The 13,813-nt window shown below is 43.7% G+C and overlaps 1 pseudogene; it reads left to right on the top strand.

Moving 5' to 3' along the window:
* Positions 1 to 5,270: 5,270 nt before the first annotated feature.
* Positions 5,271 to 6,809, top strand: LOC111541571 (annotated as a pseudogene).
* The last annotated feature ends 7,004 nt before the right edge of the window (positions 6,810 to 13,813 follow it).

Genomic DNA, 13,813 nt, shown 5'->3' with positions numbered 1-13,813 from the left:
TCTAATCTTTTTTCAAGATTTTTAGCTTCCTTGCGATGGGTTCGAACATCCTCCTTTAGCTCTGAGAAGTTTGTTATTACAGACCTTCTGAAGCCTACTTCTTTCAACTTGTAAGAGTCATTCTCTGTCCAGCTTTGTTTTGTTGCTGGTGGGGAAATGCAATCCTTTTGAGGAGAAGAGGCACTCTGGTTTTTAGAATTTTCAGCTTTTCTGTTCTGGTTTCTCTTCATCTTTGTGGTTTTATTTACCTTTGGTTTTTGATGATGGTGACCTACAGATGGGGTTTTAGTGTTGATGTTCTTTTTGTTGATGTTGATGCTATTTCTTTCTGTTTGTTAGTTTTCCTTCTAACAGTCAGGTCCCTCAGCTACAGGTCTGTTGGAGTTTGCTGGAGGTCCATTGCAGACCCTGTTTGTGTGGGTATCACCAGTGGTTACTGCAGAACAGCAAATATTGCTGCCTGATCCTTCCTCTGGAAGCTTCATCTCAGAGGGTAACCCAGCTGTATGAGGTGTCAGTCAGCCCCTACTGGGAGGTGTCTCCCAGTTAGACTACACAGGGTTCAGGGACCCACTTGAGGAGGCATCTGTCCATTCTCAGAGCTCAAACTCCATGCTGGGAGAACCAATGCTCTCTTCAGAGCTGTCAGACAGGGACGTTTAAGTTACAGAAGTTTCTGCTGCCTTTTGTTCAGCTACGCCCTGCTCCCAAAGGTGGAGTCTACAGAGGCAGGTGGGCCTCATTGAGCTGTGGTGGGCTCCACCGAGTTCAAGCTTCCTGGCTGCTTTGTTTACCTACTCAAGCCTCAGAAATGGCAGACACCCCTCCCCCAGCCCAGTTTGATCTTGGATTGCAGCGCTAGCAGTAAGCAAGGCTCCGTGGGCATGGGATCTGCTGAGCCAGGCGGGGGATATAATCTCCTGGTGTGCCATTTGCTAAGACTGTTGGAAAAGCGCACTGTTAGGGTAGGAGTGTCCCAATTTTCCAGGTACCATCTGTCATGGCTTCCCTTGGCTAGGAAAGGGAAATCCCCCAACCCCTTGCACTTCCTGGGTAAGTCAAAGCAACTTCCCTGCTTCGGCTTGCCCTCTGTGGGCTGCACCCACTGTCTAACCAGTCCCGGTGAGATGAACCAGGTACTTCATTTGGAAATGCAGAAATCACCCATCTTCTGCATTGATTATGCTGGGAGCTGCAGACTGGAGTTGTTCCTATTCGGCCATCTTGGAGTGATCCTCTATCCTGATACTTTAATAAAATAAAGACATCACAGGAAAATAAAACTACAGATCAGTATCTCTCATGAAGATAGATGCACAAATCCTCAGTAAAATACTAGCAAACCAGATCTAACTGTCCATGAAAAATATTATACACCATGACCAAGTGGGATTTATCACAGGTATGCAAAGTTTGTTCAACATTTGAAGATCAATTAATTCAATCCATCATGTCTACAGGCTAAAAAGGATAATTTGCATGATCATATCAATAGTTGCAGAAAAAGCATTTGACTTCAAAGTTCAAAATCCATTAATGATAAAACCTCTCAGTAAACTAGAAATAGAAGGGACCTTATTCAAACTGATAAAGGATATTTACCAAAAACCTATAGTTAACTTCATACTTAATAGCAAGAAACTAGAGGCTTTCCTACTAAGACAAGGAACAAGATAAAGATATCGCCTGTTACCATTCCTTTTCAACATGACACTGGAAATACTAGCTAATGCAACAAGAAAAAGAAATAAAAGGTATACAGATTGTAAATGAAGAAATGAAACTCTCTCTTCACAGACTGCATGATCATCTATGTGGAAAATTCAGAAGAGTTCATTTAAAAAAACCCCTAGAACTAATAAGTGATTACAGTAAGGTTGCAGGATACAAGGTTATTATACAGAACTTAACTCCTTTCGTATATACCAACTCCGAACAATGGAACTTGAAACTTAAAACAATACAATTTACACATGCACACCAAAAAATTAAATAGGTAAAAATCTAGCAGAATATGTACAAGACCTGTATGAGGAAGCTACAAAACTCTGAGAAATGAAACCATGTTCATGTATAGGAAGACTCAATATTGTCAAGATATCAATTCTTTCCAATTTGACCTATAGATATAATGCAATCCAGTCAAAACCCCAGTAAATTTTATGGATGTCCACAAACTGATTCTAAACTTTATATGAAGAGGTAAAATATTCAGAATAGCCAACACAATATTGAAGAAGAACAAAGTTGGAGGATGGACATTACCCAACTTCAAGACTTACTGTAAAGTTACAGTAATCAACACAATGTGATATTGGTAAAAGAATAGACAAATAGATCAATAGAACAGAATAAAGCAGCCCCTCAAAAAATCAAAAACAATACAATGGAGAAAAGACAGTATTTTCACTAACTATTAGATATGTTATAGTATTTTCACTAACTATTGGATATCCAAGCCCACCTGGATAACCCAGGGAAATATCTCTCCATGTCGATATCCTTAGCCTAATCACATCTGCAAAGATACTTTTTCCTTACAAGGTAACATTTATAGGTTCTTGGGAACAGGGTTGAAGTCTTTCAGTGGCCATTACTCAGCCTACTACAAGTAAAAAATGTGATTACTGTGGGCTGGGGTGGTTAAGGAATGTTTCATTGAAGAGTAAAATCTGGCTTTGAGGAATGAACTGGATTTTGCTGTATTATATTGACAATGGGTTGGTGCATTAGTCAGGATTCTCTAGAGGGACAGAACTAATAGGATTTATGTATATATGAAAGGGAGTTGATTAAGGAGAATTGACTCATGTGATCACAGGGTGAAGTCTCATGATAGACCATCTGCAAGCTGAGAAACAGGGAAGTCAGTAGTAGCTCAGTCCAGGTGCCAAAACCTCAAAAGTTGGGAAGCTGACAGTGCAGCCTTCAGTCTGTGGTGGAAAGCCCTCAAGGCCCTGGCAAACCACTGGTGTAAGTCAAAGAGTCTGAAAGCCAAAGAAGCTAAAGTCAGATGTTCAAGGGCAGGAAGTATCTGGCCAGGAGAGAAAGGTGAAAGCCAGAAGACTCAGCAAGTTGACTCATTCCACCTTCTTCTGCCTGCTTTTTCTAGCCACGATAGTGGCTGCTTGGATGGTGCCCACCCACACTGAGAGTGTGTCTGCCTCTCCCTCTCCACTGACTCAAATGTTAATCTCCTCTAGCAACACCCTCCCAGACACACCCAGCAGCAATACTTTGTGTCTTTTAATTCAATCAAGTAGACCCTTAATATTAACCATCACAATTGATGTTAGCAATTGTAGGGGAGAAAAGGTAATACTTTTTCCTCACCCATGACAAGGGGTATGGCTAGCATCCCAATTAATAAAATACAGAATAACAAGAGAAAATCATAACACATTTATTCAACCAAGACTTATGTGACATGGGAGGCTTCAGAAATAAAGATCCAAAGACCCAGGGAAAACTGTCTTTTTATGCTTACATTTGATGAAGAAGGAGACATGTAGAAATGTGACTGGACAAAAAGGGGAAAGGGGGTGTGATCTGATGGTAATAAACTAAAGGGAACTCAGTAAGGCCTGCTCGTTCAGATTCTTGACGGCCTGTCTGGGTAGCATTCCTTTCCTCTGGGTATAGGATAGGACAATGGTCACATGAGGGTCTTAGGACCTAACTCAGGGAAGGTAGGTCGGAGAATTCCTTTATGGCCAGTTCTCACATAGAAAGATGGGGGAAAGTCAGAGAGCAACCTTTCTGTGTCTGCCATTTTCTCTGTTTCCAGGTGCCGTATTTTGGGTTAGTGTGTTCCAAACTCTGACATAATCTACTGGGGAATACCTTTGTTCTGCTTGATTGGATGCATCTGGATAGAGATCAAGTGTGCAGAGGGAAAGAAAGATTAAAAAAAAAAAAATTGGCTTAAGGTAAGAATGTGGAAGGCCCTGAATTTTGTGATGAAGAGTTTGAGCCTGATAGACAGTGGAATGCCACTGAAGGACTGAAGCAGCAAAGTCATGTGTGCAAGTATTGCTTTAGGAAAATCAAACTGGCAACAATTTACAGCAGCAATGCCCAATATTTTTGACCCCAGGGACTGGTTTTGTAGGAGACAATTTTTCCACAGATTGTGAAGGATGGTGTCAGAGGAATTAGGTTCTCATAAGGAGCATGCAACTTAGATCCCTCGTATGCACAGTTCATAATAGGGTTCATGCTCCTACGAGAATCTAATGCCATGGCTGATCTGACATGAGGAAGGTCTTAGGCCATAATGCTCCCTCACCTGTTGCTCACCCCTTGCTGTGTGGCCTGGTTCCTAACAGGTCATGGACTGGTACTGGCCCAGGGTCCCAGACAAGTTGTAAATTAGGGGCCCCTGATTTACAGGATACATAGAAGAGAAGGAAGTGAAAGTCAGGAAACCAGTTTAGAAATCTATTGATCCTTTAGTTGTAGCATAAGGAAGGTTGGAATTAGAATGGTGGTTGTGGGAATGGAAAGCAAGAGATGGAGTCAGAAACAGGGCCAACTTCATGAGCTTGTGAACTCCAAAGCTTCCTGCACTTCATTTAATTCCCCGCTATCATTGTGCTGAAATTCTTAATAAATTTGCATTTTGTAAGTGAAGTTCAATGAGACAATGGACCATGTGCATGAGTAGACAGGCACAATCTTGTTCTGTCATTCTTTGCCATCCTTTGCCTCCCCGTGTGCATAGAACATTCAAGATGCCCCATAAGCACAGAATCCCAGTGGACGCATAATGCACTGGAGCTCAGTGTGATACAAATTGAGTACAAGGCAAGCGTGTTACTTCTGTGACTGAGTAAGCAGAGGCTCTGATAAACCTGAGGAGCCATGCTTTCTGTTCAGTCTTGGTCAGAACACAGAAAGAAGGCAAGGACATTCTAAGAAACATGAACTAACAAGGAACTCTATCACATCCTTTCTCACCTTTGTTATCTTCCTGTTATCAGTCAACCATGTATGCTGAAAATGATGACAAACGAGAAAAGAGAGAGGGTAGGGCAACCCATAGTTTTGTTTTCTTCTTTACTCTTAAGTATCCTTCTTTCAAAGCCTTCTGAAGTCCTTCTCGACTCATCAGTGAGCCAAAGGTAGAAAGTGTTAGAAGCGGTGCATATAAAAACAGGTGAGTTCTGCCTGCTCTGTCACCCGCCACTGCTGCCTGAACCTGAGTAGTTCACTGCACGGTGAAGACAGATTCCAGACTCCAGGAACTCATGCCTCCAATCTCAGACGCTATGTCCAGCAAAGGCTCCGTGGTTCTGGCCTACAGTGGCAGCCTGGACACCTCTTGCATCCTCCTGTGGCTGAAAGAACAAGGCTATGACATCATTGCCTACCTGGTCAACATAAGCCAGAAGGAAGACTTTGAGGAAGCCAGGAAGAACTGAAGTTTGGGGCTAAAAAGGTGTTCATTGAGGGCGTCAGCAGGGAGTTTGTGGAGGAGTTCATCTGGCTGGCCATCCAGTCCAGTTCACTGTATGAGGATCGTTACCTTCTGGGCACCTCTCTCACCAGGCCCTGCATCACCTGCAAACAAATGGAAATCACCCAGTGGAAGGGGGGCAAGTATGTGTCCCACAGCACCACGGGAAAGGGGAACAATCAGGTCCGGTTTGAGCTCATCTGCTACTTCGCTGCTCCCTGGAGGACGCCCGAATTCTACAACCGGGTCAAGGGCTACAATAACCTGATGGAATATGCAAAGCAACATGGGATTCCCATCCCAGTCACTCCCCAGAGCCCATGGAGCACGGATGAGAACCTCATGCACATCAGCTACCAGGCTGGAATCCCGGAGAACCCCAAGAACCAAGGACCTCCAGGTCTCTACACAAAGACCCAGGACCCGGCCAAAGCCCCCAGTACTCCTGACATTCTCGAGATCCAGTTCAAAAAAGGGGTCCCCGTGAAGGTGTCCAACGTCAAGGATGGCACCACCCACCAGACCTCCTTGGAGCTCTTTATGTATCTGAATGAAGTCGCAGGCAAGCGGGGTGTGGGCCATATTGACATCGTGGAGAACTGCTTCATTGAAATGAAGTCCCGCCGGGCGTGGTGGCTCAAGCCTGTAATCCCAGCACTTTGGGAGGCCAAGACGGGCGGATCACGAGGTCAGGAGATCAAGACCATCCTGGCTAACATGGTGAAACCCCGTCTCTACTAAAAAATACAAAAAACTAGCCGGGCAAGGTGGCAGGCGCCTGTAGTCTCAGATACTGGGGAGGCTGAGGCAGGAGAATGGCGTGAACCCAGGAGGCGGAGCTTGCAGTGAGCTGAGATTTGGCCACTGCACTCCAGCCTGGGTGACAGAGCGAGACTCCCTCTCAAAAAATAAAAAAAAGAAAGAAAGAAATGAAGTCCCAAGGTATCCACCAGGCCCCAGCAGGCACCATCCTTTACCACGCTCATTTAGACACCAAGGCCTTCACTGTGGACCGGGAAGTGCGCAAAATCAAACAAGGCCCGGGCTTGAAATTTGCTGAGTTGGTGTATACCGGTTTCTGGCACAGCCCTGAGTGTGACTTTGTCCGCCACTGCATCGCCCAGTCCCAGGAGCAAGTGGAAGGTAAAGTGCAGGTGTCCGTCCTCGAGGTCCAGGTATACATCCTTGGCCAGGAGTCCCCCACTCTCTCTCTACAAGGAGGAGCCGGTCATCATGAACGTGCAGTGTGATTATGAGCCAGTTGATGCCACTGGGTTCATCAACATCAGTTGAAGGAATCCTCAGGCTGAAGGAATATCATCATCTCCAGAGCAAGGTCACTGCCAGATAGCCCCCTGTACAATGAGGAGCTGGGGCCTCTTCAATTTACCAATTCCCCAAGTACAGGAGCTAATTGTTGTGATAATTTGTAATTGTGACTTGTACTCCTCTGCTGGCAGCGTAGTGGGGCTGCCAGGCCCCAGCTTTGTTCCCTGGTCCCCCTAAAGCCTGCAAATGTTGTCATCGAAGGGAAGGGTGGGGGGCAGCTGTGGTGGGGAGCTATAAAATAACAATTAAAAAGATTTTTTTAAAAAAGGCTGTAAGTTCCTTTTATACAGTGTTTTCACTGTTCTGGTAAGAACCTGAAACTCAAATGCATTTGTGAACTACAAAATATAAACTGTGTTATTTTGGCAATTTTTATATAAAAGGTAGCGTTTACATTTGTATTTAATAAGGGCCTTGTACATTATAAAAATTAATGGCAAACTTTGAAGTTTAAATTTTTCTTTACTTAGAAAGATAGTAAATTGCAAATAAAAAAACACCATGGCAAGTTGAAAACAAGCTTTTTACATAGAATGAAGGAAAAAACTTTATATTTTGGTACTTTTAGGAGTATTGATTTTTGAGTAAAGGACTCTGAATTTTCATCTTGCTCTGGACTCCATGAATGATGTAGTCAGCCCTAGTCAGAAGATTTTTTTTTTTTTCTTTTTTTGAGACGGAGTCTGGCTCTGTCGCCCAGGCTGGAGTGCAGTGGCCGGATCTCAGCTCACTGCAAGCTCCGCCTCCCGGGTTCACACCATTCTCCTGCCTCAGCCTCCGGAGTAGCTGGGACTACAGGCGCCCGCCACCTCGCCCGGCTAGTTTTTTATATTTTTAGTAGATCGGGGTTTCACCATGTTAGCCAGGATGGTCTTGATCTCCTGACCTCGTGATCCGCCCGTCTTGGCCTCCCAAAGTGCTGGGATTACAGGCTTGAGCCACGGCGCCCAGCCGTCAGAAGATGTTTTGCTGGGAGAATCAACAGGACTTTGTGATTCACTGTAAGAAACAATGTAGCAGTCAGGTAGTATGTTTTATGCTTCCAACACCACAGCAATAGCGTATCTTGCAACAGCTTAACTGAAGCCTCTGTTTAAAGTAAATAGTTCAATTTTACTGTATGTTCTTTTTTAAAAAAATTGAGGTAGAATACACATAATATAAAATTTACCCTCTTAACAATCTTTAAGTGTACAGTTCAGTAATGTTTAGTATATTCACATTGTGCAAGCAATCTCTAAAACATTTTCATCTTGCAAAAATTCTCTATCCATTAAACAAAAACTACCCATTTCACCAGTCTTCCCAGCCCCTGGCAACCACCATTCTACTTTCTATTTCTAGGAGTTTTACTATTCTGGATAGCTCATATAAGTGGAATTATGTAGTATATCTCTTTTTGTGGCTTATTTCACTTAACATAATGTTATCAAGGTTCATCCATCTTGTAGCATGGACCTTTTTTAAGGCTAAATGATATTCCGCTATGTATATATACTACAATCTGTTTCTTCATTCATATGTCAGTGCTCCCAGCTTAATAAACTCAATACACTCACCTGTAATTACCGTCAAAACTTGCCTCAATTGCTTCTGACTTTCTACAAGAAATTTAAGATGATTTACAGAAACTCCAATAAAATGTAGTAAGTGAAGGATTCAAGACAAATGGAAAATGTGTATAACAAAACAGTAAAGCCAGGATCCAGTGAAAATTTGGCTGAAAAGGTTTTCTAAAAGTAATGTATCCACAAAGTGGCTAGATTGACCCAGAACTACTAACTACTAATTCTCACTGAGGGTGTCCCTAAATTTCTTTTTTTTTTTTTTGACAGAGTCTCTCTCTGTTGCCCAGGCTGGAGTACAGTGGTGCAATCTCGGCTCACTGCAACCTCCACCTCCCAGGTTCAAAGGATCGTCTTGCCTCAGCTTCCCAAGTAGCTGGGACTACAGATATGTGCCACTACGGCCAGCTAATTTTTGTATTTTTAGTAGACGGGGTTTCACCATGTTGGCTAGGCTAGTCTTGAATGCTTGATCTCAGGTGATCTGCCTGCGTCAGCCTCCCAAAGAGCTGGGATTACAGGTGTGAGTCACTGCGCCCGGCCCAGTGTCCCTAATTTTTAAATGTCATTTTCCATCACATGTATAAAATGATAATAATGGCATGGCATACAGGAGTAATGAGGCTGCTCTCCATCCATGGGAACTGGCCCCAGACTGCACCCCCACACTCTGAGGACTGAAGGAACTGGCATCTCAGAAGTATGACCTGATCCTAGCATGCCAGTGGCTGTCACTTATGGTGTGGGAAGCTATTACAGCTTACCCCCTTAGAGAGGCCTTGCTGTCACACCGTTGTATATATTTCAATTGCCCATAAATGGCCCAAAATGTCATTTCAATCTCCAGCAAAGAAACTGTGGAGCAGTGGAAAGCACCCAGGCTTTGGAATTCAAAAGAGTGTAGGTGTTTCTGTTTCTGTCACTTACTAGCTACGTGACAAAGTACCAAACTAGATACATATCGAAACAGCTCAATAGGAACTTTAGTTCCTATTTCATTCATCATTGATTCATTCATACAACATAATTATTGAGTATTTATTTTGTGCCAAGCACTACCAGGTTTGGGAGACATGCATGCTAAGCTGAAGTCTATTAGAGAACTTCTAATCAGGATATTTGTGTTCTAACTCAGGTGGTGTAACAGTACCTATGTGACTTTGAGTGAATCATTTCAACTTCCTGGGCCATCATAGTAGTCAGTTTTCACTAAGTTAAGTTATAAAACAAGCAACCCAGTCTGGATGCGGTGACTCACGCCTGTAATCCCAGCACTTTGGGAGGCTCAGGTGTGTGAATCACAAGGTCAGGAGATCGAGACCATCCTGGTTAACACGGTGAAATCTCGTCTCTATTAAAAACACAAAAAATTAGCCGGGCGTGGTGGTGGGCGCCTGTAGTCCCAGCTACTCCGGATGCTGAGGCAGGAGAATGGCCTGAACCTGGGAGGTGGAGCTTGCAGTCAGCCAAGATTGGGCCACTGGACTGCAGCCTGGGTGACAGAGCGAGACTCCATCTCGGAGAAATAAATAAATAAATAAAAATTGAAAAATAAATAAATAAATAAAACAAGCAACCCTAATGTCTCAAAAAGTTAGAAAAGCATTTATTTCTTGGTCATATTATACAAAGGATGAGGACTGGTTGTAGCTTTTCTTTACACCAAAATCCACACTGAAGGTGAGCACACAGGATATGCTCTTCTCCTGGTGGAGGACTGAAATAAGAGAACCCAGCCAAGCTACACAATTGCGTCTAAAGTTTCTGCTCTAAAGGAAATGCCATATCCACCCATGTTCTGTTGGCCAAGCTTATGGGCAATGGGGTAGGGAAGCACAGCAAGGGTGAGAAGAAACGAATAATTATGAAGAAAGAATACAATCTACCACTGTCTTTGTTTTCCTATTTATAAAGTGAAGATGTTGCGCTAGATTGCTCTATTGCCTTTCAACTCTCTATTTGGTAATTCTGTGATTTAATAGAGAAGAGAGAAGTATCATTGTTAATTATTGCTACCCGTTGAAGGAGCTGAGTCACACTCCCATACTCCACATTAAACACAAAACATTTTGGACAAAGACTTTATATTATCTGATAAGCCCAATTACTCTTTTTGTTTTGTTTTGGTTTTGAGATGGAGTCTTGCTCTTGTCCGGAAAGCTGGAGTACAGTGTCATGATCTTGGCTCACTGCAACCTCTGCATCCCAGGTTCAAGCAATTCTCCTGCCTCAGCCTCTTGAGTAGCTGGGATTACAGGCGCCTGCCACCATGTAGGGCTAATTTTTGTATTTTTAGTAGCGACGTGGTTTCACCATGTTGGCCAGGCTGGTCAAGACCAGACCTCAAGTGATCCGCCTCCAGACCTCAAGTGATCCGCCTGCCTCAGCCTCCCAAAGTGCTGGGATTACAGGCATGAGCCACCGTGCCTGACTGAACCCAATTACTCTTTTGCAGGGAAACACAGGTACAAAAGTAATTTTGCTAAACATTACTCTGAAACTGTTTTTCCACTTTGATCCTTAGGTCTTTATGAACTTCACTATTCCCAAACAAGCTTTCAAAGATAACATATGTGACCTAAGTGTTTGGATGAAGGGAGGCAAGATGGTGCACTTCCGGGTTCTTCACCACCAACTTTTCTGGCGCGCGCAGCCGGCGCCAGGGAAGGTGCAGACCAACCGGGAATGTGCCAGGTGATGTCAATCCGAAGAGACCAAGATTTACCTGGTCGCACCTGCGGAACGCCCCCTGACAAGCCCGTGCCCCGCCTATTGCCCTCCCACTCCTAGAAAAGCCGCGCTGGGCCAGCGTCCCGCGCTGCCTTCCTCAGTCCCTCACTCCTGTGGGACTGCATCAGGAACTCCCTCTCAGAGCTCTATGGGGCGACTCTGCCGGCCTCCTTTGCCGGAGGCGGACAGACCTCACCCCCACACCTTCTTCCCTGAAGCTAAGTGACCAAAAATAAATTTGCAGTTTTGCTCCTACCCTTGCCTACTCGCTGGTTCTTTTGTACGCGCTCTGGTGGTCTTAGAAAAACAAATCACTAAGAACTGCAAGGGCCCTGAGTTTGTCTAAATAAAATACAAGAATCCAGTGCAATTTTAATTTTCAGTTTAAAAGAACCAACTCCAGAGTGAATTGTTAATAACGTATAACAATGTGTGTGTGTGTGTGTTTTAACAATTAACCTTCCCAAATCCAATGCTTACAAATATAGTGTTTTGTTTTTATTTTTTATTTATTTTTTTTTTTCTTGAGATGGAGTCTCACTCTACTCTGTCGCCCAGGCTGCAGTGCAGTGGTGCAAACTCGGCTCACTGCAACCTCCGCCTTCCACGTTAAAGTGATTCTCCTGCCTTAGCCTCCCAAGTAGCTGGGATTACGGGTGCCTGCCACTGCGTCTGGCTAATTTTTGTATTTTTAGTAGAGTAGGGGTTTCACCATCTTGGCTAGGCTGGTCTTGAACTCCTGACCTTGTGATCCACCCTCCTCGGCCTCCCAAAGTGCTGGGAGTACAGGTGTGAGCCACTGCTCCCAGCCTGCAAATATAATTTTTAATTTACTGTCAGTCTGAGAAAAAGGCTGGGATAAGATAATCCTCCTCAAATAGTCACTAGCCTTACCAAATTCTGTGTTGTGGGCCGTGGGCCTTGCATCAGCCTTCAAATGTTTGATGCTTCCTTTTTTTTTTTTTTTTTTTTTTTTTTGAGATGGAGTTTTGCTGTTGTTGCCCAGGCTGGGGTGCAGTGGCGCTGTCTTGACTCACCACAAACTCCGCCTCACGAATTCAAGTGATTCTCCTGCCTCAGCCTCCTGAGTAGCTGGGATTACAGGTGTGTGCCACCACACCTGGCTAATTTTGTATTTTTAGTAGAGACGAGATTTCTCCATGTTGATCAGGCTGGTCTTGAACTCCACACCTCAGGTGATCCACCCGCCTTGGCCTCCCAAAGTGCTGGGATTATAGGCATGAGCCACCGTGCCCGGCCCAAATGTAAGTTCTAAACATCCAAGCTTCTATAGGCTCATTAATGACCAGTCTCATGAATCTTGTACTGAACTAGAAGCAGAAAAAGGATTTCCATTATACTGTTACAAATGGCTACAAATATGGAGGACCCATTATGTGGCAAGTATTATACTGTGGTTCTATATGTGTGGTCTTTGCTCTCACCATATTCCTGCAGAGTGACTATTACTCCAGTTTTCCAGATGAGGAAACCAAAGTGTCTAGAGGTTCAATCATTTGTCTACATACCAAATAATGGAGCATATTTTAAACTAAGGCTGATAATGTATATGTTCTCCTTTTTGTTGAAGAAGGTCCCCATCCTGCTGAAGAAGAAAACCTGAAACTTCTTTTACTACCTCTATCTGCCAGGAAGATGGAAGGCTAAAGAGCTCTTTCTCTTCCTTAGATTTTGATCATCACTGATTTCCTCCCTGGAATAGGAGAGTCGTTATACTCTGAAATTTGTATATGCACGATATGGATATAGGGAATATAAAATATATGTACTGTGTAAAGGACATGGGTGCCTTGTTTTGTGTGCTTAGGATGACATTTGATTAAACAGGTGAAATGCAACCATTTTCATATATGAAATAGCATCCCCCTTTAAGACAACAGCCTTCTCTGAAGCTTCTCTTAAAGCTCTCCTTGGATTATTTTTATTCTGACTTGACAGGAGCTACTGGCTACACACTCAGTGGGTAGGGATGAGAGCTCCAGACTCCAGTCCTGAGTGCTAGAGTATGCTGAGGATTATACGGTCTTCTTGAGGTGGGAGTGAACTGAGAACTCTACAGAAGAAAATAGCTTTTCCTTCTGGCTAATAGATGAAAAGAGTCACCCCATCACATCAAAGGTACCCACGTTCATCTGCCTTCAGTGAGGCTGTGGCCATCCATCTGCGATGTCACCAACTTGGCAGCTCAGCCAGCCACATCTGGAAAAGTTAAGTGCGCTGCAAAATTAACACATGTTGGGGAATGTCCTCAGCACGGCGTACTGACAACAGGCTAACACAATTTCTCCCTCTATTTGCATCAAACCTAATAAGTTACTTAAAAGTTAAAGATTCAAGAGTTAGATAAGTTATTGAAGAGACTCTGCATGTATTATAGCCAATAGTGATTCTTTGAATAGTAAAACATGACAGGCCCAGAAGGGTTAATGAGATCCATAAAAAGGGTGACCAGTTCATGGGAAGCCAAGAAGGGATCTGTGAAGAACAAGTGTGTGCACTCTAAGAGAACAGAGGCTTTAGGTATCCCTCTTGGCCAGCACCTAACACACCACACAACTCTCCATCTATCTTATCATAGTCTGAAATCCTTCTGGAGAACTGAGCATGTGCACTTTCTGAATGACAGCCCATGTACCCTAAAAAGTTATCGTAGCTCCTCTCATCACCCTGCATTGTTTCAGTTTTCTATGTCTAAATTCCCAGAAAACCC

This window comes from Piliocolobus tephrosceles, chromosome 4, assembly GCF_002776525.5.
Source record: "Piliocolobus tephrosceles isolate RC106 chromosome 4, ASM277652v3, whole genome shotgun sequence".
Lineage (NCBI taxonomy): Eukaryota > Metazoa > Chordata > Mammalia > Primates > Cercopithecidae > Piliocolobus > Piliocolobus tephrosceles.
The sequence above is the reverse complement of the archived record's forward strand: the minus strand, read 5'-3'. Positions and strand labels throughout refer to the sequence as shown.